This window comes from Carica papaya, chromosome 1, assembly GCF_054855325.1.
Source record: "Carica papaya isolate Zhongbai chromosome 1, ASM5485532v1, whole genome shotgun sequence".
Classification (NCBI taxonomy): domain Eukaryota; kingdom Viridiplantae; phylum Streptophyta; class Magnoliopsida; order Brassicales; family Caricaceae; genus Carica; species Carica papaya.
The window spans coordinates 9,986,846-10,012,885 of record NC_142309.1 but is presented as its reverse complement, the minus strand read 5'-3'; the positions used below and the strand labels follow the sequence as shown (position 1 = coordinate 10,012,885).

Genomic DNA, 26,040 nt, shown 5'->3' with positions numbered 1-26,040 from the left:
GTCCAGACAGTTAAAGAATCATGAGAAAAATTATCCCACCCATGACTTGGAGCTTGCCGCAATCATACACCCCTTGAAAACCTGGTGCCATTATTTATACAGAGAGACCTTTTAGATCTATACCGATCATAAGAGTTTAAAACACATATTCACTCAGAAGGATCTCAGCGTCAGAGAAGGTGGATGGAACTCCTTAAAGACTATGATTGTGATATCTTATACCATCCGGGTAAGGGCAACGTGGTAGCAGATGCTCTCAGCAGGAAAAGTGAAGGTATCTTAGCTCATTTGATGGTTTCAAAATGCAGGCAAATTGGGGCCACACAACATATTCGACTTCGGGACCTGAGGAGAGTCACATGTTTGGGCCGCCTGACAGTCCAGCCTGAGTTAATTCAGAGAATAAGAGAAGCCTAGTCAGTCGACCCCGCCCTAGTAGCCCGCAAGATCGATACAGAATAGGGAGCGAGCTCGATATTCCGAGTATCTACTGATGGGTTACTCCAGTTCCAAGACAGGGTGTGTGTCCCAGATGATAGTGAGTTAAAGAGAGACATCATGATAGAGTCCCACAGCTCAAAGTTTGCCATGCATCCCTAAAGCACCAAAATGTACCAAAGCATGCGACCCCAGTTTTGGTGGAATGGGATGAAGAGAGACATAGCCGACTTTGTATCCAAATGCTTGGTATGTCAGTAGGTCAAAGCAGAGCATCAGCGCCCAGGTGGGCTACTTCAGCCTTTACCAATCCCGGAGTGGAAGTGGGAACACATTACCATGGACTTCGTAACGGGATTACCCAAGACACGTTCAGGATATGACGCCATCTGGGTAATTGTTGACTGGCTTACCAAATCTTTCCACTTTTTGGCCATCAGGATGACCGACCCCTTGGACAAGTTGGCAAGAATGTATATCCGAGAAATATTTAAATTGCACGGAGTTCCAGTGACAGTGGTATCTGACAGGGACCCCAGGTTCACTTCTCGATTTTGGAGTAGCTTTCAGCAAGCCATGGGAACAAAGCTATCTCTCAGTACTGCTTTCCATCCTAAGACTGATGGACAATCAGAAAGGACAATTCATACACTTGAGGATATACTCCGAGCTTATGTCCTTGACTCTGGGGACCATTGGGACGACCATTTACCCCTGATAGAGTTTGCCTACAACAACAGCTACCAAGCGAGTATCGACATGGCTCCGTATGAGGCGTTATATGGGTGCCCATGCAGATCACCGATTTGTTGGGAAGAAGTGGGCGATAGAAGATTGTTCGGCCCAGAGTTAGTAGAGGAGACCACGTCTAAAATAGTTAAAATTAGAAAGGATATTCAGACGATTCAGAGCAGGCAGAAGAGTTATGCGGACACCTAGAGGAGAGATCTAGCATTTAAAAAAGGCGACCGAGTGTTCCTTAATGTCACTCCTTTCAAGGGAATTAGTTGGTTCGGCAGGAGGAGAAAACTGAACCCCCAATTTATTGGACCTTTTGAAATCTTAGATAGGATTGGTGCTGCTGCCTACAGACTAGCATTGCCTCCAGAGCTCTTCAAGGTCCACAATGTGTTCCACGTGTCCATGCTATGTAAGTACAACCCGGACCCCTCTCATGTCTTGGCTCATGAACCACTTCCACTCCGAGAGGACTTATCTTATGAGGAAGTACCAGTCAGTATCACGGACCGAAAGAGCAGGGTACTCCGCAACCGAGAAATATCATTTGTAAAGGTCGTGTGGCAGAACCACACGCCAAGGGAGGCTACCTGGGAGTTAGAATCAGATTTTAAAGCCCAGTATCCCCATTTGTTCGATCAAGAGCAAGAGGCAAATTTGGGGGACCAAATTTCTTTAAGGAGGGGAGAGTTGTGTCACCCAAAAACTATTTTTATTTTTGTATTGGAATTTTTTTTGGATTTTATTTTATTTTAATAGTTAATTTATTTTGTAATAATTATATGTTTAATTTAATTTAATTTAAATTAATAGAAATAAAAATAATAATAATGATAAAATTGGGTAAAATTATTTTTGGAAATTAATTGAAAATGATTTTGAAGAAAATGGGTGAAAATTTGGATTCTGGAGGTGTTTTTGAAAAGAAAATCAAAAATCGGGGGTCAAAATATAATTTAGAAAAGATACACCACGTCAGCAGCCCGGTCAGCGGCCCCAGCCAACCAGGACACCACGTGGTAGGAACGCTGACGCGGGAAGAGACGCAGGACGGGGCAACGTGAGCGATCCGCGCGCGCGCGATCGGACGGCCCAGATCTGTTCCCGCGCACACAGATGACCCATATCTCAAGCGTGCGGATAGCTCAGATTGAATTACGCACGGATGGCCCAGATTAAATTGTGATGGACGGCTGAGATTAAATGGGGAAGGTTATAAATAACCTCACCCCCACCCAACCCCAAACCCTAGCCGCCAGTACCCTCACCGGAGAAGACGACCCAGTCACTGGAGGAGCCGGTCGCCGCCACCCACCGCCGCACCGGAGTATTTTTCGACCTCCAAACGAGGTAAAATTTCTTCCCTGGGCTCGTTTTTCGATGCTGAATCCACCTATGGCCAAATCGAAGTCAAACCACCGGCCAATGAGCCAAAAAACATTGCTGAAGTCCAGCGGCGTCGCCGCAGCTTCCCTTGATTTTTGCCTCCGATGAGGCCCTTCTCGGTTCCCGTTTGATGTAATTTTTATACCAATGTGATCACCGTCCTTTTCTCTACAGGTTGACCAGAGCAAAACATCAAATCGCGACTCGCGCCGAAGAAGTCGCCGCACTAGAGAGCTCCGCCGCCGGTAAGTCTCGATTTTTCGTGATTTTTTGGCCCACCGAGGGCCCTAGGGGTGCTTTATCATAGGAATCAATGGGAGTTTGGCCGAATTCGGCCGAAAACGGCTAACCCGAGACGGATCACTGCCACGGGTAGTGGTGCTGTCGCCGAAGCACGGCGGAGCCGCCGTGCCGGAGTTTTCGAGAATGGCCGAGTAGGCCCTAGGTCTAATTTTGAGTTTTTTCAGGACATGTGTAGGTACCGAAAGTGTATTTCAGTTCTCAGAGAAAAATTCAAGGAATTTAGGGACCGCCCGTAGGCGCAGTGAGAACCCGATTTCAGACTCCGAAACAAGTAAGGATCTCTCACCCTATTTCCTATCATGGCATTAAAGCCTAATAAATGATAAAATGATATTTTATGAATTAATATATATGTATAATTGATTAAAGTTGCTAATGGAGCCCGAATCTGATATATTTTCGGTCAGGTGTTGTTTGATTTATTTTATAGTTTTGAATGCAGTATGGTGCCTGATGTGTTTATTCTATGGTTTCATATGCATGAATCACGGTTTTATTTATTATGCTTTAAATTATTGTGAACCTGATATGTTGCCTTGTTCGGTATCCATTACTGGTTTACGTGTTTGTGTTTAATTGGATAATTGAGATTAAGAAAAATGGTAAAAAAACGTGTGAATTGATAATGGATAATGTCTACAGCCTCACTAGATATCCTGAGAGATGGTGGATGGACCAGGTCCGTAGGGAACCCTACCGGAAACGTGGTCTCTCATATTGGACGAGGTATGGAGACCTTATGTGTTTTGGTGCCCATACCGGACAGGGTATGGGGACGGCCCATTTCACCTTCATATCGGACGGGGTATTGAGGTTTATATTTTTTTGGCGCCCATACTGGACAAGGTATGGGGACAGCCCTGGAATCAAGTTATCAATGTGAATGGTTCACGTGTAGCGGGAACCCCCTATGGATCCCCATGAATACTAGTAGGCTGATAAAAGAGGAAAATTGTTGTCTGATGATTGAAAAACGAGAGTATGATGTGTGTTATGTTACAGAGTCTGCATTATTTTATGATGTTTATGATATTATTGTGTTTCATAAATTGTCTACATGAATCTCACCGAGGTAAGTGGACAGTAAAGGTTTTTATTATCAATAAATGAGTTTGTTATAAATTATGCTCCATTAATCTTTTTTGTTTTTTTACCAACTTTTACTCCTGTGGCAGTGAGATATTGTGATGTCTTTACTGGGGTAGTGTAGCTCATTCTTTACTTAACCATTTTAGATCAGGAGGACTTGGTTTCCGAGCCCGTCCCGCAGGAAGACGGCGAGTAGATGACTAAAGACTTCATAAATTTATTTATAGCATTCATTACTAGTATTTACTTTAGTTGGTTTATTCTTTCATACGTTTAATACGTTTCGGTTATTGTGTAAGGGATATTAATCAAAATTTTTATTTCGCTTCCGCACTTAGAACTTTTTAATACATACATTTCATTTTTATTTCTGGGACTGTCATAAATTAAATGTATAAAAGTGAACAAATTATTGGGAAAAAAAATTGTTTTTATCTATTTAAATTCTCTTATTTTTATTCAACATATTTCATTTAACACATCTCGAAATTAAACATCCAACGATCTCCTTTGGGCAGGGTATTAAATGAAAAATTTAGACATAACCGATTACACTTTGATATATGTGATTGTTAATTGAGGTACTAACCTGATTACACTTTCAAAACACAATTAATTGCTAATTATTTTTAATTTTAATTTCAGTTCCTTATGAATAACAAATAAACTAACAATTTATTGTCCAAGAAAATTGAAAGGGGAATGAAATTAAAAATGTATTCAATAATAATGAAATAAATATTTGGTAATTCTGTCATGAAAAGTAGCAAATAAATTTTTTAGTAATTAGAAACTAGATAAAATTACCAAAAATTTTATGTAATTAAAATATTAGTTATGTGCTCCACTTGCCGAAAAGGAATAGGCATAACATAAAATAGTGACAAAATATCTGGGTTACTTTATAATTGTACAAAATTACGGGGTCATTTTGTAATTATAGAAAAACTTTACGATTAAATCTTTATAATTATACACATATGTGGCTTATGAAGTAATTGATGAAATTTCTTTAGCCATGACTTATAAAAACTTCAAGTTATAGAGAGACGAGCATTGGATTCCATTCAAGAAAAGCATGGGAAGACATCTTTGACCCACATTTAGATCGTAAAAGATCTTGAAATGAGAAACGATAATAATATTTAATTGATATTGTAGATAAATAAAATACAATTACTCAAAATTCGTCTACAATTTAAGAAAAAAAATATTATAATTAATAAAGTTATTTCACACAGCCTCGTATTAATAGTCTTTATTATATACCACACATTTATCTTTTATAATCATCGTTGATACTTAAATTATTCGTCTTTTAAAAGAATGTAAACGCATGAACATATAAGATAATATGGATAAAAAATTATTTGTATATTTAATTGAATGTTAAACATTAATTATAAACTTTAATTTGGATAAAAAATTAAATTATAAAATCTCAAAAGGGTAAATTCAAGGAGCTTCCACAAGAAATGGTCATTGGACTATTTTGGAGTGGCTGAATGAGTTAATTAAGGTGGTGATTGATACAATTTTTTAAAACAGAAATATTTCAATTAATTTATCATATTAAGAATTAGTTAGATAATTATTAAATTATATTTATTCAAAATTATGCTTATTTTTTGTTAATTAACTATAATAATTTTTTCACTAGTCTATTACATTTTTAAATTTATGTTGAAATTTAATTGTTCTCATAAATATTAACTAAATTTTATGCTAAGTAAAAATTAAATACTGTAGAATTGAGAATACGAAAAGAAATGCATCATATTTGCAAGTTATAACTAAATTTTGCATTTAAAATAATTAAAATCTCATAAAATAAAATTAAAATTAAAATTAAATAAAACTAAATGCAACTAAAACAACATTGTGCGAATAACTTCATTTTATTTATAGAAGAGTGAATAACTATCGATTTTGAGGATAAAAGATGCGTATGCACACTCCCACACGCATAGGAAAAGAAACTCCAAATGTAACATTTGTAGATTATTTTTAGAATCACATATTATAATATTGTAGAGCCTTATAATGAGCACAAAACGAATTTTTTTTTTTTTACTAAAAAATACATTTGTTGCTATTTTTAGAAGAATTTCTCTTTTAAATAATAAATTTTCTTGTCAAATCTATTCTAATTTTTTTTAGGCAAATTGTAAAATAAAAAATTAAATCTATTACAAGCAAATTATTAGTTTGTTATTAAGTTTCGTATTGAAAACTTTTTGAGAATATCAAAGTATTTAATTAACATAAAAAAAAAAACTTTATTACGTTTCTTATTAGAAGAAAACCTCTTAGAAACAAAATCCATTAAAAAAAAAAAAAACTTCACATAGTGCTTTTTATGAAAGGAAAAACTAAAATAGTTTGGGTTGTTGTTGTTATAGGAATACATATTTAGCAAAGCTTAAATAAATCCCAAAAAAAAAAGGTAAATATTGTACTAGAATACATCTTTTAACACATTCAGATTGTAAAAATCTTGAAATAAGAAGCTACAATAATATTTTATTGATATATAGAAAGGGAAAATGCAACTACTTGAAATTGTGTTAAATAGAAAAATGCAACAATAATAATATTTCATTGGTATGTGGAGCAGCAAAATGCATAAATAGTCATAAGGTTGTTCCACATGACCTCATTAATCTACGATACTGACAAATTTTCTATTCAATTATTTCGGAGCGAACAAATTTACATTTAATGCTCTTTATGTATAATATTTAATTGATTATATTTTATTTAAAATTTAATTCAGTTTTATTAATCAACTAGCATATACACATATATTCTACGAACCATCTTTAATTGTTTTTCACAGGCATTAAAACACATTGGAAGGAGGGTGTGGTAGCAATGGGTGTAAGACTTTTACCCTACCCTAAGGTATGCTCTGAGATGTGAGGGAGACAAAAAGAGGGTTACGAAGAAAAAAAAACTTCAAAAATTTAAACGTTTGTAAGGAAACATATTCAATATTTTAAAATTCAAAAATATTTTAATTAGTCTATTAGATAACCGGATGATCACCTCAGCTAAATTCAAATCCAACTATGAACGATCCTCTATAACACCAATGGTTCAGAAATTATCTACATCATTAATCACGCTCTTATCACAATGTCATGATTCATCCATTAAAAACGAGAATAGAGTTAGGAAAAAAACAAAATTCAAAAATTCAAAAGCATATTTAACATTTTAAAACCCAAAAATATTTTTAGGTAGTCTGTCAGATTACCGAATGACCACCTCAGCCAAATTCAAACTAAACTGAGAATAGAGTTAGGAAAAAAAATAAAATTCATTAATCACGCTCTTATCACAATGTCATGATTCATCCATTAAAAACGAGAATAGAGTTAGGAAAAAAACAAAATTCAAAAATTCAAAAGCATATTTAACATTTTAAAACCCAAAAATATTTTTAGTTAGTCTGTCAAATTACCGAATGACCACCCCAGTCAAATTCAAATTAAACTGAGAACGATCCTCTAAACATCAACCATTTAAGAAAGGTCTCTGTTATTAATGACGCTCTGGTCACAGAGCTATGATTCATCCACCAGACTTAAAATCTGGTCTCCTTAAAATTCAAAGACACAGAAGTACAAACCTATAGAACAGATCCTGTTCAAGTAAGATCGTGAAGTTTGTTTTTATTTTTGGAATATATAAACCGCTATTATAGCATTTAATTTCTTGGTGTAGGACACATATTGCAATTATAGGGCCTCATGTTAATCTATGTCAACTGTTTCCTTTTCTGTCTTCTCTACTCTCCTAATCCTTTGACTCCAGTACATGCTTCTTATCGTCCTCGTAATTTGATTGAATTGTTCAAGAATAATTTCTTTAAACATGCATATGATATGATATGTATAGCTCACATGTTTGTTCTATTTCCTTCCCATGGTACTGCTCAATTTGCCATCACATGTAAAAATTAGGTAGCCATAGGAGATCCATATATAATTACAAAATGTTGGCTGGAACCATCACATGTCCAATTTGACAAAGTGCATTACAATAATGAATTACCATCAATTACTCTCAGAAGTTATCAAAATGGATATCTCCATGAAAAATAATCAAATTCAAAAAATTTTGAGTTGACAAAATAATTGACCATCAAATATCCTAAAATTTTGAATTTGTAAGAAAAAGTATGATGGAGCTTAGATTTCAGTCTGTCAGTTGCAAAATATGCTTACCAAGAGTTGTTGGATCTAGAGCAAGAATTCAGCTTTGATTTAGCATGGCTTCATTTTTTCCGTCTTGATTTCTCAGCAGTTTTGATTAATACACCTTATCTTGCTGTCTAATAACTTCTCTGTCTCCGGCATGCCAAACAATCGAGAACTTGACAGCAAACTTCCATCATTCACCAATCACCCAATACCCCAAAGTTCTTCATAGAAACAAGGAGCCTGCTCTGTTTTCCAACAGCTAAAATTTGCTACTCGAAGAAAAACACAGCAGTGCAATGTGTGAAAACAGGAGCTAATTTTATTTAATTCCAGGGTATTGTGGAATTCATAGAGAAGAATGTTCTGTTTACCCATTCGGCACAACAGCTTTTTTCATGTCTAAATTTCTAGGATGTCTCTATAACAGTTGCAAAATTCAAACATCTAAGGGCATAAATTCAATCAGGTCCCGAATTCGAGAGATCAGAATGATACCATGAGTTGGATCCACTCCTACTCGGGCTCTTCTCCCTCTTCCTCATGGACTTTACTACATAGTAAGTCATGGTTCCTAGAACCCCACCCACTATCACTCCCCCAACAACTGTAACCATAGTTGCAACCCACTCGTATTGGTGGCCAACAACAATGTATGCAGAGGCGATGAATGCCACTGAAGTGCAGACGGATGCCAACCACATCAACTTGTTAATAACTTCCACCACCCTTTTCTCTGCTTTTGTCTCGTCCCTAACCAATGTAAATTGAACGACGACAGCAGCCAAGGAGGTAAAGAGTGCAATAGCATTAAAGATGAAGATCTTGAAAGAGGCAGTACCTACTACCACACCCATCCCATGATTATCATCCTCACCAGGCACAGTAAATATGGCTGCAAACGCCACTTTTGCAAATAGCACAGCAATCAGTCTCACAGAAAAGCTAAATTAATACAGAAGAATATTAAAACAGAATATTACGGGATACATCTTTAACAAAGCTTAAATCAATCCCAGATAAATAAAAACCAAATATTTAAAACTCATGATGCAACTGATTTAAGTATAAAAAATCCAGCAACAATAACATATCTTCGGTACGTGAAAGAGCAAAAATGAAATTTGTCCAAAATTCGGAGGAATGTATGTTCTGGGTACAGCAACGGTGGTAAACTCGCCCCAAGTCAAGTCAGCCGTAGTAGCTTACAAACTAGAAAATGAAGGCTAAGATGTATAGAAACAAGTGATCTCAGAACTTCAAACACTTCCAAAGAGTTAGCAGGGAAACAAGTCGAACATTTCAAACTAAAACTGAGTAGGGGCTGCGCGAACGCAAGCCCCCGCTAGCACAAATTATGACGTAGGCTCTCCCACTTGGGGAGACCTTAAGCTAAGCACCCCCTTCCAAGTGCAATGAAGAACACTTGCTTAGGCCATAAGCCTTCCTGATCACTCACTGACCCCGTCCAGGTAAGTATGTTCTCCCGTTGCTTCCTTCTCTTTCTTTATTCATAAACTCCTTTCTAATCGCCTTCGCTTTTCTTCAATGTGGGATCGTGTTTCTCTTTCTTATGCCATTCTTCTCACGCATTCATTTTTTCCAATGTTCTTTATTCAAATCATCCTCATTTCTTTATTCAATTATTTCTCTTAAGAGTAGTATTTTGATTTTTTTAATTTATGTAAAAACTAATGATTTCAGTTTTATAAAATAAAATTTCTCTTAAATAATATATATGTATATATCTCCATATATAAATATTAGATATTTTAACACTTTCACATACAAAATTAATTTTTAATACTTTTACAAGTATAAATTCTTAAATGAGTTTCACAGTCGTAATAAATTATTATGTTAAAATTTTCTCTACTAAGCAAACAATCTGAATACAACAATTTCGATTTGCTCTACGAAGTATTCATTTTATGAGTAAGTAACTAGTTTGCTCGATTAAAATTTTCAATATAAATAAATCTTTTTTTTTGCTTAAAAATAAAGTTCACAAATTAAAATTTTTATTCTGCATCTAAAAAGAGGGAGGTTGTTGGAACCAAAAGATAGTATAAAAGAATTTTTGGAACTAGAAAAACATGATAACTTTCTCTGTTTTTTTAAATTATGATCAACTATAATATATATTCTTATCAGTTTAATATTTAATACGTAAATTATTGACTAATATAATATTAAATTAAATTTTTTTTTTTTAAAAAAAAGAGAATCTACAGCGATAGCTTGGTGTTGGGGGCTCCAAAGCGTTGTGTTGCATTAGTATAAAGGGTAGGCCCATCTCAGTAATTTGCAGTTTAAATTACTCACTCTAATTTCAGTTTAACAATTTATATATTAAGTTTATGTATGTAAAAAAAAAATATTCCGAATATTCAAAATTAATTTGACCAAATTTAAATCTTTTTGTCGTTGCTCGTATCAAATAAAAATTCATCATCATAAAATCGAAATCATGTAGAAATAGGTTATTGTAGAATTAAAAGCAACGTGTACGTGTAGCATAAGACATATAAATTGAAATGGACATAAAATATGTAAATTATAATTAAATTATGCAACTTAAATTTTATAAATTTTATTCTCTGTCTCATAAAATTTTCAAAATTTGATAAGATTAGTTTTTGGTTTAATGAATTAAATGGAAGAAGATTTTAAATATTAACCATTAATTGAATGTCCAATTAAAGTTTAAATTTTTTGTGATTGTTCTAATCAAGTAAAAACTCATCACTATAGAATTGAAATACAGAGAAGAACGCACATCAACTATGCAAACCATAACTAGATTCTACATTTAATGCAATTAAGATCTCTTTGAGTAGGATTAAATTTGAACTAAATAACGTACCCAAGTAAAACAATGTTGTGCGTCTTTAAGTAATATATATTTTGTTTTATTTATAGAAGAGTGGATATGCATACATGACTCTCACTTCACAGGACAAAAATGTGATGCATCCACAATCCCACATCGCCCCTTATTAAATTTATCTTAACTTTTGGTGTTAAGTATCAAAATAAAAGATTATGTCTACTATACATAAATTACAAAGGGAGGTTGTTGATTAACTTCTTAAGTTTCTTATTAGAAACTGTCAAAATACTTGATTAAAAATAAAAAAATAAAAACTTTATTAGAAATAAATTATTATAAATATTCCTAAGTTTCTTATAAAATTGAAAATATAAAAAGAAAATTTTTATTAAAAACAAATTACTAGAGCTACTCATTAGTTCTTTATTAGAAAATATTTTGGAAATATCGATAAAAATATGAACTTTCATGGTAATACCTTTATACAAAGAAAAATTAAAATAGTTTAAGATTGTATTGTATGAGATATCATATTGTTCGAGAAATCCTAGATGCTACTGGAGTAATTAATCGTCAATAAGAGCATTTCATCTCTACCATCCAACTTAGCCTACTATTTTTTTAATTTTTTTATACTTGAAATTACTTAATTTAAATCGAATTAGACAAAAAAATTTCTCATTGAAAATTATATTAGAGGATATGACCAGTTTGATTCGGTATTTTAACATAAACTAAATAATGCTCTCCTTTAATTGTTCTAAATTGCTCCAAACTTCAATCACCAATACCAACTTTTGGAAAAGAAAAAAAAAACATTGTAATAGAGTTCAGCCAACGATAATGAGTAATGAAATTATGATAATATGTAACTTATAATTATAATTACGTCCAAATATCATATACCTTCAAAATAAAAGTAACAATAAAATTACAATACATTTATCATAACAAAGAACTAAATATCATAATATTTCCACTAGAGATATTCTATTTTGAAGCAAAAAAATTCCTTACAATATCAATCATTTTAAATACAAAGAGTTTTGAAAACAAGGTTCTAGTTTTTAGAATGAGTAATTCTCACACTTGTTATCACTATTTCACTAGTAAAAAATATTTTTGTTGCTATTTTACAAATTACCAAGTTTTGTGTAATGACATAGAAAATAAAGTTTTTGGTCATGAAATTTTTTTTTTTCGTTAGTGTTTAGACTCAGAAAAATGTATTAGTGCTTATAGAAGTTTAGGTGCACCGGGTTGAAAGTGTCCCACATTGAAAAGGAGAAATGTATTATTTTCCAACTGACATGTACTAGAATGAAACACAGGCATTGAGCCCTCTATCTTTGCGCTTGGGGCAATGACGCAGCTAGTGAGGTTCTAACCGAGGCGCGTCTATTGCTAGTTGAAAACTATTTCCAAACCCCCTCATAGGCCTGGGTTTGTCCTTGGCTTTTGAGAATTTCTGGAAGGGCTCCGTTTGGGATAATGCCCTATAGTTATTAGTTAAAGGATTAAAATTGGAATAAAACCCTAGAACTGTTAATCTCTATTTGTACTCGGTCAAAATTAGGATTACAATTTAATGATTTTTTATAACTTTAAGTTGTAAATTAGATTTTTTAATGTGTAAGAAATAATTACTTCAGTTGTATAAAATAAAGTTACTAAACTTATTATATATATATATATATGTTTGATATCTACAAAAAGTTAAGATTAACAGTGTAACATTAGCATTTTTCAATCATTTGCAATTATTCCCTTGTAATGGCTAATTCTGCATGGTATCCACATTGCCTTAAAAAAACTATCATTAGATCCTCCAAAGACTTTACTTGAGTTACATCTAAGGTGGAGAACCATCTTTCATCTTTCTGCAATGCTAGTCAAGCTCACTTAGAAAAAGTGAATCATTAACTTTGGATTAAAAACATACATGATCATTTTAATGACATAGCTCTTGAGATGAGCCATTAGATAACCTATTATATCGTACTTAGAGAATTTAGGCATTTTGAACTTGTGTATATTCTCGTTACGAATGATAATGATAAAAAATCTACAAATCCTCCCACATTTTCACCTTTAAGATTTTTTTGTCTTTTCTTTTAAATACTGAATTTGTTTCATTACATTTATTTTTTCTACTCTAATAATTTTGTACCTTTTGATAAGCTTTGCAATTCTTTTCTCTAGTTCTTCTTTTTTTTTTCCCTTTTGTTAGTCGATTGTACTCCTGTCCTGAATTGCAACATCAACTAGTTTGAGCTGGATATGTTGCATTTTCTTTAATGATGAGAAGGTGTCTATGTAACGATCCCAGAAATTTAAAAGAAAAATGTATATAAAGAATATAAGTGCGGAAGCGAAATAAAAGGTTCTGGTTCATATCCCTTACACAATAACTTAAACGTACTAATAATATCGAAAATAAGTCATCTAAAGGACAATACTAAAAATGAAAGACTATAAACGAAATTAATAAACATCTAGGTAACTACTCGTCGTCTTCTTGTAGATCGGGCTCGGGAATCAAGTCCTCCTGTCCTGAATTGCAACATCAACTAATTTTTTAGCAAAAATGGATTCAAGGAACCAAATGCATTTTCACTTATAACCACTCAAGGTTATGAGCTTTTGCGCTTGGAGGAAGGCTGATTAAGCTTGCAACAACAAGAAGAAAACTTTAGATCACTCTTGTGGAAGCTTTAAAGGTGTAAAAGAGGGTAGATGTGATTCTGAAGAGAAAGCTGTGAGATCTACCTTTAGCCGATTAATGTCTTCTCTAAGTTTTAAAGAGAATGTTCTAAATTCACTTAGGGGACCACAATCTCAAAGAAAGAAGCCAGCAGTTTACAGGCTTTGATAGTGGAGAAACCAAAAAATCTTAAATGAAAGCCTGTAAACTGCTGACTTCTTTCTTTGAGATTGTGGTCCTCTAAGTGAATTTAAAACCTTGTTGAAACTTAGAGAAGGCGTTCGCCGGCTTAAGCTAGATCTCACAGCTGTCTCTTCATAATCACATCTATCATCTTTTACACCTTTAAAGCTTCCATAAGAGCGATCTAAAATTTTCTTCCTGTTGTTACAAGCTTGATTGGCCTTCCCCAAGCGCAGAAGCTCATAACCTTGAGTGGTAGTAAGTGAAAATGCATTTGACGGATCTGCGATGGCATTTTTTCTGGGGGCTTGGTTCTTTTTGAGTGTGTAGACACAAGCCCATAACTGCAGAATACAAGATTTTGACAAAAAAGAATTATGGTTTTCTTTCAACCAAAAGATGGCAAAAATTACAATGTAAGCAAGTATTATGCATTAAGAAACGAATTATATGATTCAACAAAATAAAACTTCACCCTCCTAGCAAGCTAAAAAACATAAAACAAATGTTAATCAAGATTCAAACTTGCAATGTACATCCAGATACGTGACATAAACCAGAGAAAGGAAACTGGACCAGTCTCCTTAATGGCCATTATCATATCCTTGCCAAGAAATAGCATACAATATTCAACAAGTAAATATAAATGAAAGTAGAAGCTGTAAGAAAGAAAACTTTCTAAATAATAAAACAGAACTACATACTAAGAAAAAGGAACCTTGCTCCTTCAAAAGAAAATAACTGCAGATATATATGAATAAATACACATGTATACAGATATGTCCACATCAAAGAGAAACAAGAAAATGCTCAAATCATAGAGAACTACACTGACACAAAGAAGACAAGAAACGAAGATGATAAAGATAGATTCATGAAACAGTTTTGAAAGATCCGCGTTAAACGAACAAAAATAGTTTTGGTAAAGAGGGTCAGATTTTGAAGCAAAAAGATAATCAAGATTATCCGAACAAAGTTTTATTATTCTTCTCTCATTACGAAAAACAGCGCTTTATTATTGAAAAGAAAAAGAATTTTATGAAAATGCCCCAAACACGAATCCATTCACGGAAAAAAGAAAAAAGAATCAATAAAATCAACAGAGACAGGAATTCAACATGAGCAAGAGAGAACCAGAGGTTATGCATTTGAATGATAGGAAATTAACAGTGCATTGCATGATTGAAAATTTTAACAAAAACCCAGAAATATTAAGAGAAGTTAAAAACTTGAAAAACCTCAAAATTGAACAGGAAAACAAAAAAAAAAAAAAAAGGATGACTCCGAACCTGAAGATGAAATATAAGTCTGTGTTTCTGCAAATCGGATCTCTCCAACAGGTTCAGCGCTGAAGATGAAATATAAGTCTGTAAGGTAAGGCTCAAACTTGATGATAAGTAAAGCATACTACACGTTTAAACCTCTGAATTCGAAATTGTTTTGGTCTGTAGCTTGGAAGACAAGAGATGTGTCTTCATCTTTTGTTCTTAGTTCGTTACCTTTCTTGGTTTAAGTTAATCGGTCAAACAGAGTTTGTAATTGTCATTTTTGTTATAAGATTCTGGAAACAGTTTTCAAAAAAGTCCGTCTTCTTCTCAAAGAGCCTGGTAGCGTTCGACCCGATTTTCTGCACAACGGATAGCGGGACCCACTCAAAAGAACAGAAAAATATAGCAATCTTTTCAACATATCCGATCAACAATCACAAGATTAACTATAATCTAATATATTTTTAATTCATTGTTAGACATTAATATAATCACAAAACAACTAAGATTTAAGTTTTACTTTGAAGCTTTATATATCTAGAGCTTTACTTTTCCCAACAAAAACACGCACGTGTACACATATATAAATATATACATATATATATATATATATATACATAAATTTATTTACGTCTGGGTTTCATTTTCTGGTTTGTAAGGAGAGAATCATTAAAGACATTGAATTATTTATTTAATTAGAATAACAAAATTAGTTTATTTCCATATAATAATTAGTATTTGTTATATTTTACCCTTACATAATCAGGCTTGATATTAACTAGAGATATAAATAAGATAAAATTATGTTATTAATTTATATTTTAATATTCAAATACGTTCATATGCATCTTAATAAATTTAAATAAAATAATCGACCTAATTTTATTACATTTAAAACCATAATATAATTCACTTTTAATAAATAATAAACTTTTAGAATTTTATAGATTCGTATAATTTAATTTGTTTATTCTATAAAAAAATAATATAAAATAAAATTAACCATTAAAAAGGCAAAAAAAAAAAAAAAAAAAAGATTACCTTAAATTAGATAAAAGTCCAACGTATAATACATTAATGGCGATGTTACACCTCTTCGGGCAACCCCATTAAACAATCGTACATAATTGGGAAGTTGGCTGAGTTTACCTAATTTAAATAAATTTTAACAAAAATTTAATGTGTTATTTATTTTTAAAATCCTCAATTATATTCTTTTCTTTTTAATTCAATGTTATAGTGGTGGATGTTACATGTAACGTGTGTGGTTAAAAGAAATAATTGATGAAATTTCTTACCCCATGACTTATAAAAACTTCAAATTATATAGAGACTAGCATTTAATTGATTGTAAAAGATCTTGAAATAAGAAACAATAATAACATTTAATTGATGTTTTGAATAAACAAAATGCAATTATTTGAAATTCTGTCTAAAAATTTAAGAAAAACGTACAGCAATTCGTAAGGTTATTTTACACGATCTCCTATTAATCTATTAACTAAGTCCTTGTCACATACCACGCACGTATCTTTTATAAGCATTACTGATACTTGGATTGTTCATTTATTAAAAGAAGGTAAAAAATACATGAACATGTAATTAGACACCATTAGTTCTGTAAAAAAAAAAAAAAAAAAAGGTGAGATAAACAGAATATTATTATTAATATGTTCCAAGTGTAAAACAAAACTAAGATAAAAAAAAAAATTAAGGTTACAAAAATCTCAAAAGGGTAACTTCAAGGAATTTTGGAGCGGGCGAATGAATTAATTAAGGTGGCGGTGGGTTTTGTTAGAGTAAAGAAATATTATTTTCCTGTAATGCGTATTTGCCCCTATCCATTAATTTATTAGATTAAGAATTAGTTAGATATTTATTCAAAATTATGCTTATTTTTATTAATTGACTAAAATAATCTTTTTCCTAATCTGTTATCTTTTAAAATTTAAATTAAAATTAAAATTAAAATTTAATTGTTTTTTTTTAGATATATTAACTAAATTCTTTGCTTAAATAGAAATTTATTACTATAGAGAATCAGAAAAAAGAAATGCGTATCAGATTTTCAAATGGTTACTAAATTATGCTTTTAAAATAATTAAGATATCATAGAATAAGATTAAAATTGAATGAAATCAAGTGCAAGTAGAACAATATTGTGCATCCTTTTAGTAATCCAAAATCACCTTCTATTTATAGAAAAGTGGATATGCATGAATGACTACCAATTGGGAGGATAAAAATGCAACATATGTACACTCCCACACTGCATAGGAAAAGAAGCTCCAGGTGTAGCATTTGTAGATTATTCTCGGAATCATAAATTCTAGTATTGTACGGTCATTCAATGAGAATAAAGCAAACTATTCTTTCGCTTTTTACTAAAAAATACTGTGTGCTCGTTGCTTTAAACGGTATATGCTAATTTTTAGAGGGATTTTTCTTTAAAAATTAAATTCCCTTACCATATCTATTCAAAATTGTTTATTAAGTTTCATATTAGAAACCATTTGGGCAAATTACAGTACTTGATTAACATAAAAAGAAAAACTTTATTAGAAACAAATTATTAGAGTTTCTTATAAATTTCTTACTATAAAAAAACTTGGTAGGAAAAGATCGAAAGGAAAAATGCATCTATTTAAGATTGTCTCAAAAAGAAAAATGCAACAATAATAATATTTCATTGGTTTGAAATTCTTTTAATGTATAAAAGTCATGTGTCACATTTTTATTCAAAATTCAATTCATTTTTACCCTATATAAGGTATGTTATGAGATGTGAGGGAGGCGAGAAGAGGGTAAGAATGTATTGGACTGTACTCAAAATATTTTTGATAAGTCTGTCATATAACCGAGTGACCACCCCAACCAGGATCAAACTCAACTGGGAACGATCCTCTACAACATCAAAGGATCAGGAACTGTCTCCATCATTAATCACGCTATGATCACACAGTCATATGTAATCCACTAGACTTGAGATCCTGTCTCCTTAGAAAGCAAGGATACAAAAGTACTAACTTATAGAACAGATCATGTGTCACATTTTTATTCATTTTTACCATATCCTAAGGTATACTATGAGATGTGAGGGAGGCAAGAAGAGGGTAAGAATGTGTTGGATTGTGCTCAAAATATTTTTGATTAGTCTGTCAGATAACCAAGTGATTACCCTAACTAAGATTAAATCCAACAGGGAACGATCCTCTTCAACATCAACGGATCAGAAACTGTCTCCGTCATTAATCACACTATGATCACACGGTCATATGTCATCCACCAGACTTGAGATCCTGTCTCCTTTAGAACGCAAGGATACATATCAAACCCAACTGGGAACGGTCCTCTACAACATCAATGGATCAGGAACCGTCTCCGTCATTAATCACACTATGATCACACGATCACATGTCATCCACCAAACTTGAGATCCTGTCTCCTTATAACACAAGGATACAGAAGTACGAACCTATAGAACAGATCATGTGTCACATTTTTTGTAATAACTGAGAAAGGGAGGGATATATGTATATATATATATATGTATATATAAAAAGACAAATATATGAATAAAATAAAAGAATAGTGAAATGGAGAGTGTAGAATAGATTAGTAGAGAGGAATGGACGACTAGGATTTGTGCATATGGGGAGAGGGGATAGACGGCTAAGATGTGTGGTAGGTAGAGTATAAAAAGAGAAGAAAAAAAAAGAAAGAAATGAGAAAAGCAGAGAAGGAAGAGAGTGGGAAGAAGGAAATAGGAGAGGAAAGAAGGTTCCAGAAAGAAAGAGAGAGGAGTCGGAGCGGAGATGAGCGAGAAGGGAGAGAGAAGAAGACAGCGGACGGTGACAGTGCGATCGGCAGGAGGAAGGAAGACGAAAATGGGAGGTATGGTAAAAATCTTAGTTGTGTCGATTCTGTGTGTGTTGTAAGGTTATCTGTAGGTTGCGGAGGCCAAGTAGGCCGGATGTGGCATGGCAGAGCTGAGAGGTGGAGGTAGGCAGTGGAGTGTATGACGGAATGACGGAGACGTTGCGGAGGGAGTCACATGCGGAAGGAGAAGAAAGAATGTCTTCGGTGAAATAGAGGATGGTGACGTTGGGGCGTGCGGGAGATCCGTGGGAGAGAGTGGAGGTTGTGTGAGGTGAGTGTGAGCACGGACGAAAGGCCCTTGAGTGGAAGAATGAGAGAGGAATTTGGTGCATGTGGGCATTACAGATGACGAAGAGTGTCGTGTGTGTGAGCGGGAGTTACGGGGGGAGTCACGTGTGGAAGAAAAAGGAAGAATGTCTTCATTGAGGGAGGGGATGGCGACGTCAGGGCATGCGGGAGATCCGTGGGAGAGAGTAGAGGTTGGGTGAGGTGAGTGTGAGCACGGATGGAAGGCCATTGAGTGGAAGAATGAGTGAGGAATTTGGTGCGTATGGGCGTTACAGATGACGAAGAGAGTCGTGTGTGTGAGCGGGGGTACGGAGGGAGTCACGTGCGGAAGGAGAAGGAAGAATGTCTTCGATGAGGGAGAGGAATGAGTGTCGGTGATTGTGACAGTGAGTTGGAATGTTTTGAACAGCCCCTGGGAGGTAGACGAATAAGGGAAGCAGGGCATGAGGGCTATGAGGGAGAGTGAAGTTCCGGATTGTGTGATGGAGGGGACTATGAAATAGGAATTGGTGTATGAAAAGATTCGGGTGAGGGAAGGGGCGTATTATGATTGTAGGGAGAAGTAGGGTTAGAGGGGGAGGAGAGTGTAGTTGTTAGAGATTGGGATGGCATCGGAGGGGATCGTAGAGTGTCGTTTAGAGTGGGAGAGTAGGGGCGTGTTGGTAGTTGTGTAGTGGGAGTGTGGAAAGGGGATATAGGTTGGTATAGCTGCTGTAAGTTTAAAGGTTGGCGAGGGAACATCGCCGGTATATGCATAAAATGTTGGTGTGTGTATGGCCTGATAAGGTCGATAGGCAGGGGAGTAGGTACGGGTCGCCGATGTTGGTGACATGAGCTAATGGTACCTGTGTGTGTGTGTAGCCTAATAGAGTCGAGAGGTGGAGGAGTGACTATGGGTCGCCGATGTTGGTGACATGAGGGAATGGTATTGGTGTGTGTGTGTGGCCCATTGGGGTCGAGAGGTGGAGGAGGGAGTATGAGTCACCGATGTTGGTGACGTAAGGTGATGGTGTTTGTGTACGTGTGTGGCCTATTGGGGTCGAGGTGAGGAGGAGCGAGTATGAGTCACCGATGTTGGTGACATGAGATAATGGTGTCGGCGTGTGTGTGTGTGGCCTATTAAGGTTGAGGGGTTGAAAAATTGAATATGAGTAGTCGATATTGGTGGAATGTGAACAGGGGTGCTCGGGATGTGACTCCTGCTGGGGAGTCACGTGTGGTATGCAACACGAAGGGTCTGTCGGGATGAGTGGGGCTGGTGCTGGACTAGGGTAGTGTTGAGGCAGGATGTAGGTGGTATGGATAGGGTACCTATGGGGGTTACTGGATTTGCTGTTGTTGTAGGTGTATTAATAACCATAACTGGTCTTCGGGGTAGGTTAATGACAGTTAGTTGTAGGGTGGTTCCATGATACGACTTGGGTTGTGTAAGAGAAATACATATGGACATACTAAATTTTCTATCATTGTATATTATACCTGCAACTTGATTTTTATCGTATTGAGTTATGTGAACTCACTTCTTGTCATTAACAGATGAAGTAGGGATAGAGCCAGAATCCGAGTTACTGGTTACGGAGCTTAGTCTTTAGCGCCATAGAGCAAGGGTTTTCTTTGTGGTAGTTGTAGTCTGTAAAAGGTTATCTTAGTATGGAAACTGATTTCTGGAGATGTGGGATATGGTGTTGCCATTTGATGTATATGTAGAACTGTAACTTTTCATTGGGTGTGAACAATAAACTGTGGATAAGTTTTCTTTATGTGCGATACAACTGGCATGGAATTTGCGTGTTGGGTCACGGGATTGTTTTATCTTACGCCGTAGAAAAAAAGAAAAAAAAAACGGGGCGTTACATTTTTATTCAAAATTAAATTCATTTTTACCCTATCCTAAGGCATGCTATGTAAGGGAGGTGATAAGAAGGTAAGAATGTGTTGGACTGTGCTCATCCACCAGACTTGAGATCCTGTATCCCTTATAACATAAGGATACATATCAAACCTAACTGGGAACGATCCTTTATAACATCAACGGATCAGGAACCGTTTCTGTCATTGATCACGCTATGATCAGACGGTCACATGTCATCCACTAGACTTGTGATCCTATCTCTTAAGAACGCTAGGAGACATAAGTACGAACCTATAGAACAGATCATGTGTCATATTTTTATTCAAAATTCAATTCATTTTTACCCTATACTAAGGTATGCTATGTAAGGGAGGCAAGAAGAGGGTAAGAATGTGTTGGACTGTCCTCATCCACCAGACTTGAGATCCTGTATTCCTTATAACGCAAGGATACATATCAAACCCAACTGGAAATGATCCTCAATAACATCAATGGATCAGGAACCGTCTCCATCATTGATCACGCTATGATCACACAGTCATATGTCATCCACCAGACTTGAGATCCTATCTCCCTTAGAACGCAAGGATACATATCAAATCCAACTGGGAACGATCCTCTACAACATCAATGGATCAGGAAACGTCTCCATCATTAATCACGCTATGATCACACGGTCACATGTCATCCACCAGACTTGAGATCATGTCTCTTAAAAACGCAAGGATACATAAGTACAAACCTATAGAACAGATCATGTGTCACATTTTTATTCAAAATTCAATTCATTTTTACCATATCCTAAGGTATGCTATGAGATGTGAGGGAGGCGAGAAGAGGGTAAGAATATGTTGGACTATGCTCAAAATATTTTTGATTAGTCTATTAGATAACCGAGTGACCACCCCAACTAAGATCAAACCTAACCGGGAACAATCCTCTACAATGTCAACAGATCAATAATCATCTCCGTCATGTGTCACATTTTTATTCAAAATTCAATTCATTTTACTCTATCCTAAGGTATGCTAAGAGATGTGAGGGAGGCGAGAAGAGGGTAAGAATGTGTTAGACTGTGCTTAAACTATTTTTGATTAGTTTATCAGATAAACGAGTGACCACCCCAACCAGGATAAAACCTAATTGGGAATGATCCTCTACAACATCAATAGATCAGGAACCGTCTCTGTTATTAATCACGCTACAATCACACGGTCACATGTCATCCACCAGACTTGAGATATTGTCTCCTTAGAACGCAAGGATACAGAAGTACGAACTTATCGAACAGATCTTGTTCAAGTAAGGTATGCTATGAGATGTGAGGAAGGCGAGAAGATAGTAAGAATGTGTTGGACTGTGCTCAAAATATTTTTGATTGTAAGAATGTGTTAGACTGTGCTCAAAATATTTTTGATTAGTCTGTCAGATGATAACCTAGTAACCACCCCAATCAGGATCAAACCTCACTGGGAACGATCCTCTATGAGGTCAATGGATTAGGAACCATTTCCGTCATTAATCATGCTACGATCACACGGTCACATGTCATCCACCAGACTCGATAAGTACGAACTTATCAAACATATCCTGCTCAAGTAAAGTATGTTATGAGATGTGAAGAAGGCGAGAAGAGGGTAAGAATGTATTTGGACTGCGCTCAAAATATTTTTGATTAGTCTGTGAGATGATAACCTAGTAACACCCCCAACCAAATCTTGTGAGATGATGTGAGGAAGGCGAGAAGAGGGTAAGAATGTGTTGGACTGTGCTCAAAATATTTTTGATTGTAAGAATGTGTTAGACTGTGCTCAAAATATTTTTGTTTAGTCTGTCAGATGATAACCTAGTAACCACCCCAACCAAGATCAAACCTAACTGGGAACGATCCTCTATGAGGTCAACGGATTAGGAACCATTTTCGTCATTAATCACACTACGATCACATGGCCACATGTCATCCACCAGACTCGATAAGTACAAACTTATCGAACAGATCCTGTTTAAGTAAGGTATGCTATGAGATGTGAGGAAGGTGAGAAGAGGGTAAGAATGTGTTCGGACTGTGCTCAAAATATTTTTGATTAGTCTGTGAGATGATAACCTAGTAACCACCCTAACCAGATCCTGTGAGATGATGTGAGGAAGGCGAGAAGAGGGTAAGAATGTATTGGGCTGTGCTCAAAATATTTTTGAGTAGTCTGTCAGATGATAACCTAGTAACCACCCCAACCAGGATCAAATCTAACTGGGAACGATCCTCTACGAGGTCAACGGGTTAGGAACCATTTCCCTCATTAATCACGCTACGATCATATAGTCACATGTCATCCACTAGACTCGATAAGTACGAACTTATCGAACAAATCCTGTTCAAGTAAGATATTCTATAAGATGTGAGGAAGGCGAGAAGAGAGTAAGAATGTGTTTGGACTATGCTCAAAATATTTTTAATTAGTCTATGAGATGATAACCTTGTAACCACCCCAACCAAGATGAAACCTAATTAGGAACCATCCTCTATGAGGTCAACGGATTAGGAAGACCATTTCCGTCATTAATCACACTACGATCACACAATCACATGTCATCCACCAAACTTGAGATCCTGTCTCCTTAAAACCAAATAATACAAAAGTACAAACTTATCGAACAGATCCTATTCAAATAAGGTAATGATTTTTAAATTTGTTTCCATAATATATAAACCACTATATTATCTTTTAGTTATACAATGTGGAATAAATGTTGCAACTACAAGGCCTCATGTCAATCTTCGTCAATTATTTTCTTTTTGTCTTTTCTACTCTCCTAACTGTGAACAAAGTTGCAGCCCACTCGTATTGACGGCAACAATAATATATATAGAGGCTATGAATGCCATTGACGTGCACATGGATGCCAACCACATCAACTTGTTAATCACTTCCACCACCTTTTTCTCTGCTTTTATCTTGCCTCTAACCAATCTAATTTGAAGGATGACAACAGCCAAAGAGGTAAATAGTGTAATAGCATTAAAGATGAAGATCTTGAAAGAAGCACTATCTACTACCGCAGTCGTCCCAATATTATCATCCCCACCACGGCACAATAAATAAGGTCACAAACGCTACTATTGTAGATAGTACAACAACCACAGACAGGCAAAGGTAAATTAATTTAGAAGAAGTTTTGGGAATACATCTTTAACAAAGGTTAAATCAATCCAGATAAAATAAAAACTAAATATTTGAAATTGATGATGAAACTGAAATGTGAAAATACAAAATGAAATTCGTCTAAATCCAGAGGTATACTTTGGGTACAACAACGGTGGTAGACTCACCCCAAGCTAGTCATGTCAGCCCTAACTTCCACCCTAGAAACTAAAGGTTGCACAAGTATGGTGGGAGAAAAGGAAAAGATAAATTTATTGCTTTGAAAAATATCAACTAAGAACAAAGATTCTCAATACACGCATGACTCCAAATAGAGTGATGGGAACTCAACATGCGCACTCCTGCACCACTTAGAGATACAAATTCTTCATTTTTCATTCACTCTGTCCGTGAGTCTCCCTGATCACTCATTCACTCTGTTCAAGTAAGTAAATTCTTCATTAGCTTCTTTCTCTTTCCTTATTTAAAAAGCCCTTTTAGATCTCTCTTTCTTGTCTTCGATGTGGAATCATATTTTTGTTTCCTTATAGCAATCCCTTTTATAACTAATGGGTCAGCTCTTTCAAGAATTTAGGAGCTTTTTGTTTGTTAATATAGTTTTTATAACAACATTTTTTAACTACTATTTCAATCTTCTCTGGATCAAATATCAAATGAAATATATGATAGCTTTTCCTCTTCACTTTTCTTCTTTTCTCACGCTTCTCCTTTTCTTTATCTTCATCTTCTTTAAATACGAAACCACTTCTTCTCTCCTCATCTTCTTCTTTATATATAAAAGTATTTGAGAAAAGATTGTGTTTGGTAACAAAGTCAACGTTGTCTTCAAAATCTTTCAGCCTATACAACTTCTCTTGCTCCGAACAGTACATATTCCCATAATTATTACATCAATCCTCAAGGCCTTTCAGTCTCTCTGTTTAGTGATTGATGCAAATAATATGAGAAAACATAGTGATCAATCGTCACACAGAGATTGAGAAATCTTAATGACCGATAAAATACCGCATGAAGAATTGTACATCATAAACTCCTTTCAAATTAACCTCTCATTTTCGATGTGGGATCATTTTTCCTTTCCTTATACTTCTCTTCTCATTTCTCATCCATTTCAACGGCTAACATGGCACTGTTGTTTAGAAATTATTTTTTCTACTACTAACGTGTCCAAATCTACTTCTCTCCAACTATCACATACTTCTCTCCAATTACTTATAGTATTCATTATGATTTTTTTAATAAAATTATGGACTTGTTATACATATATATTAAATACAATATCAAAATATGAGAAAAGAGAGCATATATTATAAAATTAAGAGAGCATAATCCATGGTAATTTTGTAAATTAACTAGAAATATATTACTAAAATGAAGCGGCAATTTGTATAATTACTTATAGGATAATATTTTTCTTAATATAATTATAAACTTGCTATACATATACGCTGAAATGTAATTTCGGAATGTAAGAATCAAAATCCTTTTAGATATAGTAATAATTTTGTGAATAATTTAGGTTTCATATAAAGACAAATGTTAAATATCTCATTCCACTCCACATAATGTTATTATGCATCCCTATCAAAGCTTGTCAAACATTTCATTCCATACTGAAATTTTCAACACAATTATATTACTCTATGTTCTTATTAAAGCTTGTCCATCTACACCTATGTATATAACAATAAACATTTTCAACAATTTCAATCT

General features: G+C 34.6%; 1 long non-coding RNA gene, 7 other non-coding genes and 4 pseudogenes across 8 annotated transcripts; 2 read left to right on the top strand and 10 right to left on the bottom strand.

Moving 5' to 3' along the window:
* Positions 1-7,405: 7,405 nt before the first annotated feature.
* On the bottom strand, positions 7,406-7,620 carry LOC148269199 (small nucleolar RNA U3). The gene has a single exon (XR_015815955.1). It is a non-coding gene; the product is annotated as a small nucleolar RNA U3 (small nucleolar RNA).
* A 298-nt stretch (positions 7,621-7,918) lies between these two features.
* LOC148269198 (ankyrin repeat-containing protein ITN1 pseudogene) lies at positions 7,919-9,109 on the bottom strand (annotated as a pseudogene).
* Positions 9,110-9,476: 367 nt separating this feature from the next.
* LOC148269197 (U1 spliceosomal RNA) lies at positions 9,477-9,639 on the bottom strand. Its single transcript, XR_015815839.1, has one exon. It is a non-coding gene; the product is annotated as a U1 spliceosomal RNA (small nuclear RNA).
* Positions 9,640-12,337: 2,698 nt separating this feature from the next.
* On the top strand, positions 12,338-12,488 carry LOC148269196 (U4 spliceosomal RNA). The gene has a single exon (XR_015815973.1). It is a non-coding gene; the product is annotated as a U4 spliceosomal RNA (small nuclear RNA).
* Positions 12,489-13,324: 836 nt separating this feature from the next.
* On the bottom strand, positions 13,325-15,530 carry LOC148269195 (uncharacterized). The gene is made up of 2 exons (XR_015818717.1): positions 15,169-15,530; positions 13,325-14,223 (listed from the first exon to the last, which is right to left on the bottom strand). It is a non-coding gene; the product is annotated as an uncharacterized LOC148269195 (long non-coding RNA).
* A 1,958-nt stretch (positions 15,531-17,488) lies between these two features.
* On the top strand, positions 17,489-17,603 carry LOC148269194 (U5 spliceosomal RNA). The gene has a single exon (XR_015815942.1). It is a non-coding gene; the product is annotated as a U5 spliceosomal RNA (small nuclear RNA).
* A 387-nt stretch (positions 17,604-17,990) lies between these two features.
* On the bottom strand, positions 17,991-18,209 carry LOC148269193 (small nucleolar RNA U3). Its single transcript, XR_015815962.1, has one exon. It is a non-coding gene; the product is annotated as a small nucleolar RNA U3 (small nucleolar RNA).
* Positions 18,210-22,262: 4,053 nt separating this feature from the next.
* On the bottom strand, positions 22,263-22,477 carry LOC148269192 (small nucleolar RNA U3). Its single transcript, XR_015815959.1, has one exon. It is a non-coding gene; the product is annotated as a small nucleolar RNA U3 (small nucleolar RNA).
* Positions 22,478-22,585: 108 nt separating this feature from the next.
* On the bottom strand, positions 22,586-22,775 carry LOC148269191 (small nucleolar RNA U3; annotated as a pseudogene).
* Positions 22,776-22,994: 219 nt separating this feature from the next.
* On the bottom strand, positions 22,995-23,182 carry LOC148269190 (small nucleolar RNA U3; annotated as a pseudogene).
* Positions 23,183-23,364: 182 nt separating this feature from the next.
* On the bottom strand, positions 23,365-23,552 carry LOC148269189 (small nucleolar RNA U3; annotated as a pseudogene).
* Positions 23,553-23,622: 70 nt separating this feature from the next.
* LOC148269188 (small nucleolar RNA U3) lies at positions 23,623-23,843 on the bottom strand. The gene has a single exon (XR_015815964.1). It is a non-coding gene; the product is annotated as a small nucleolar RNA U3 (small nucleolar RNA).
* Between the last annotated feature and the right edge of the window lie 2,197 nt (positions 23,844-26,040).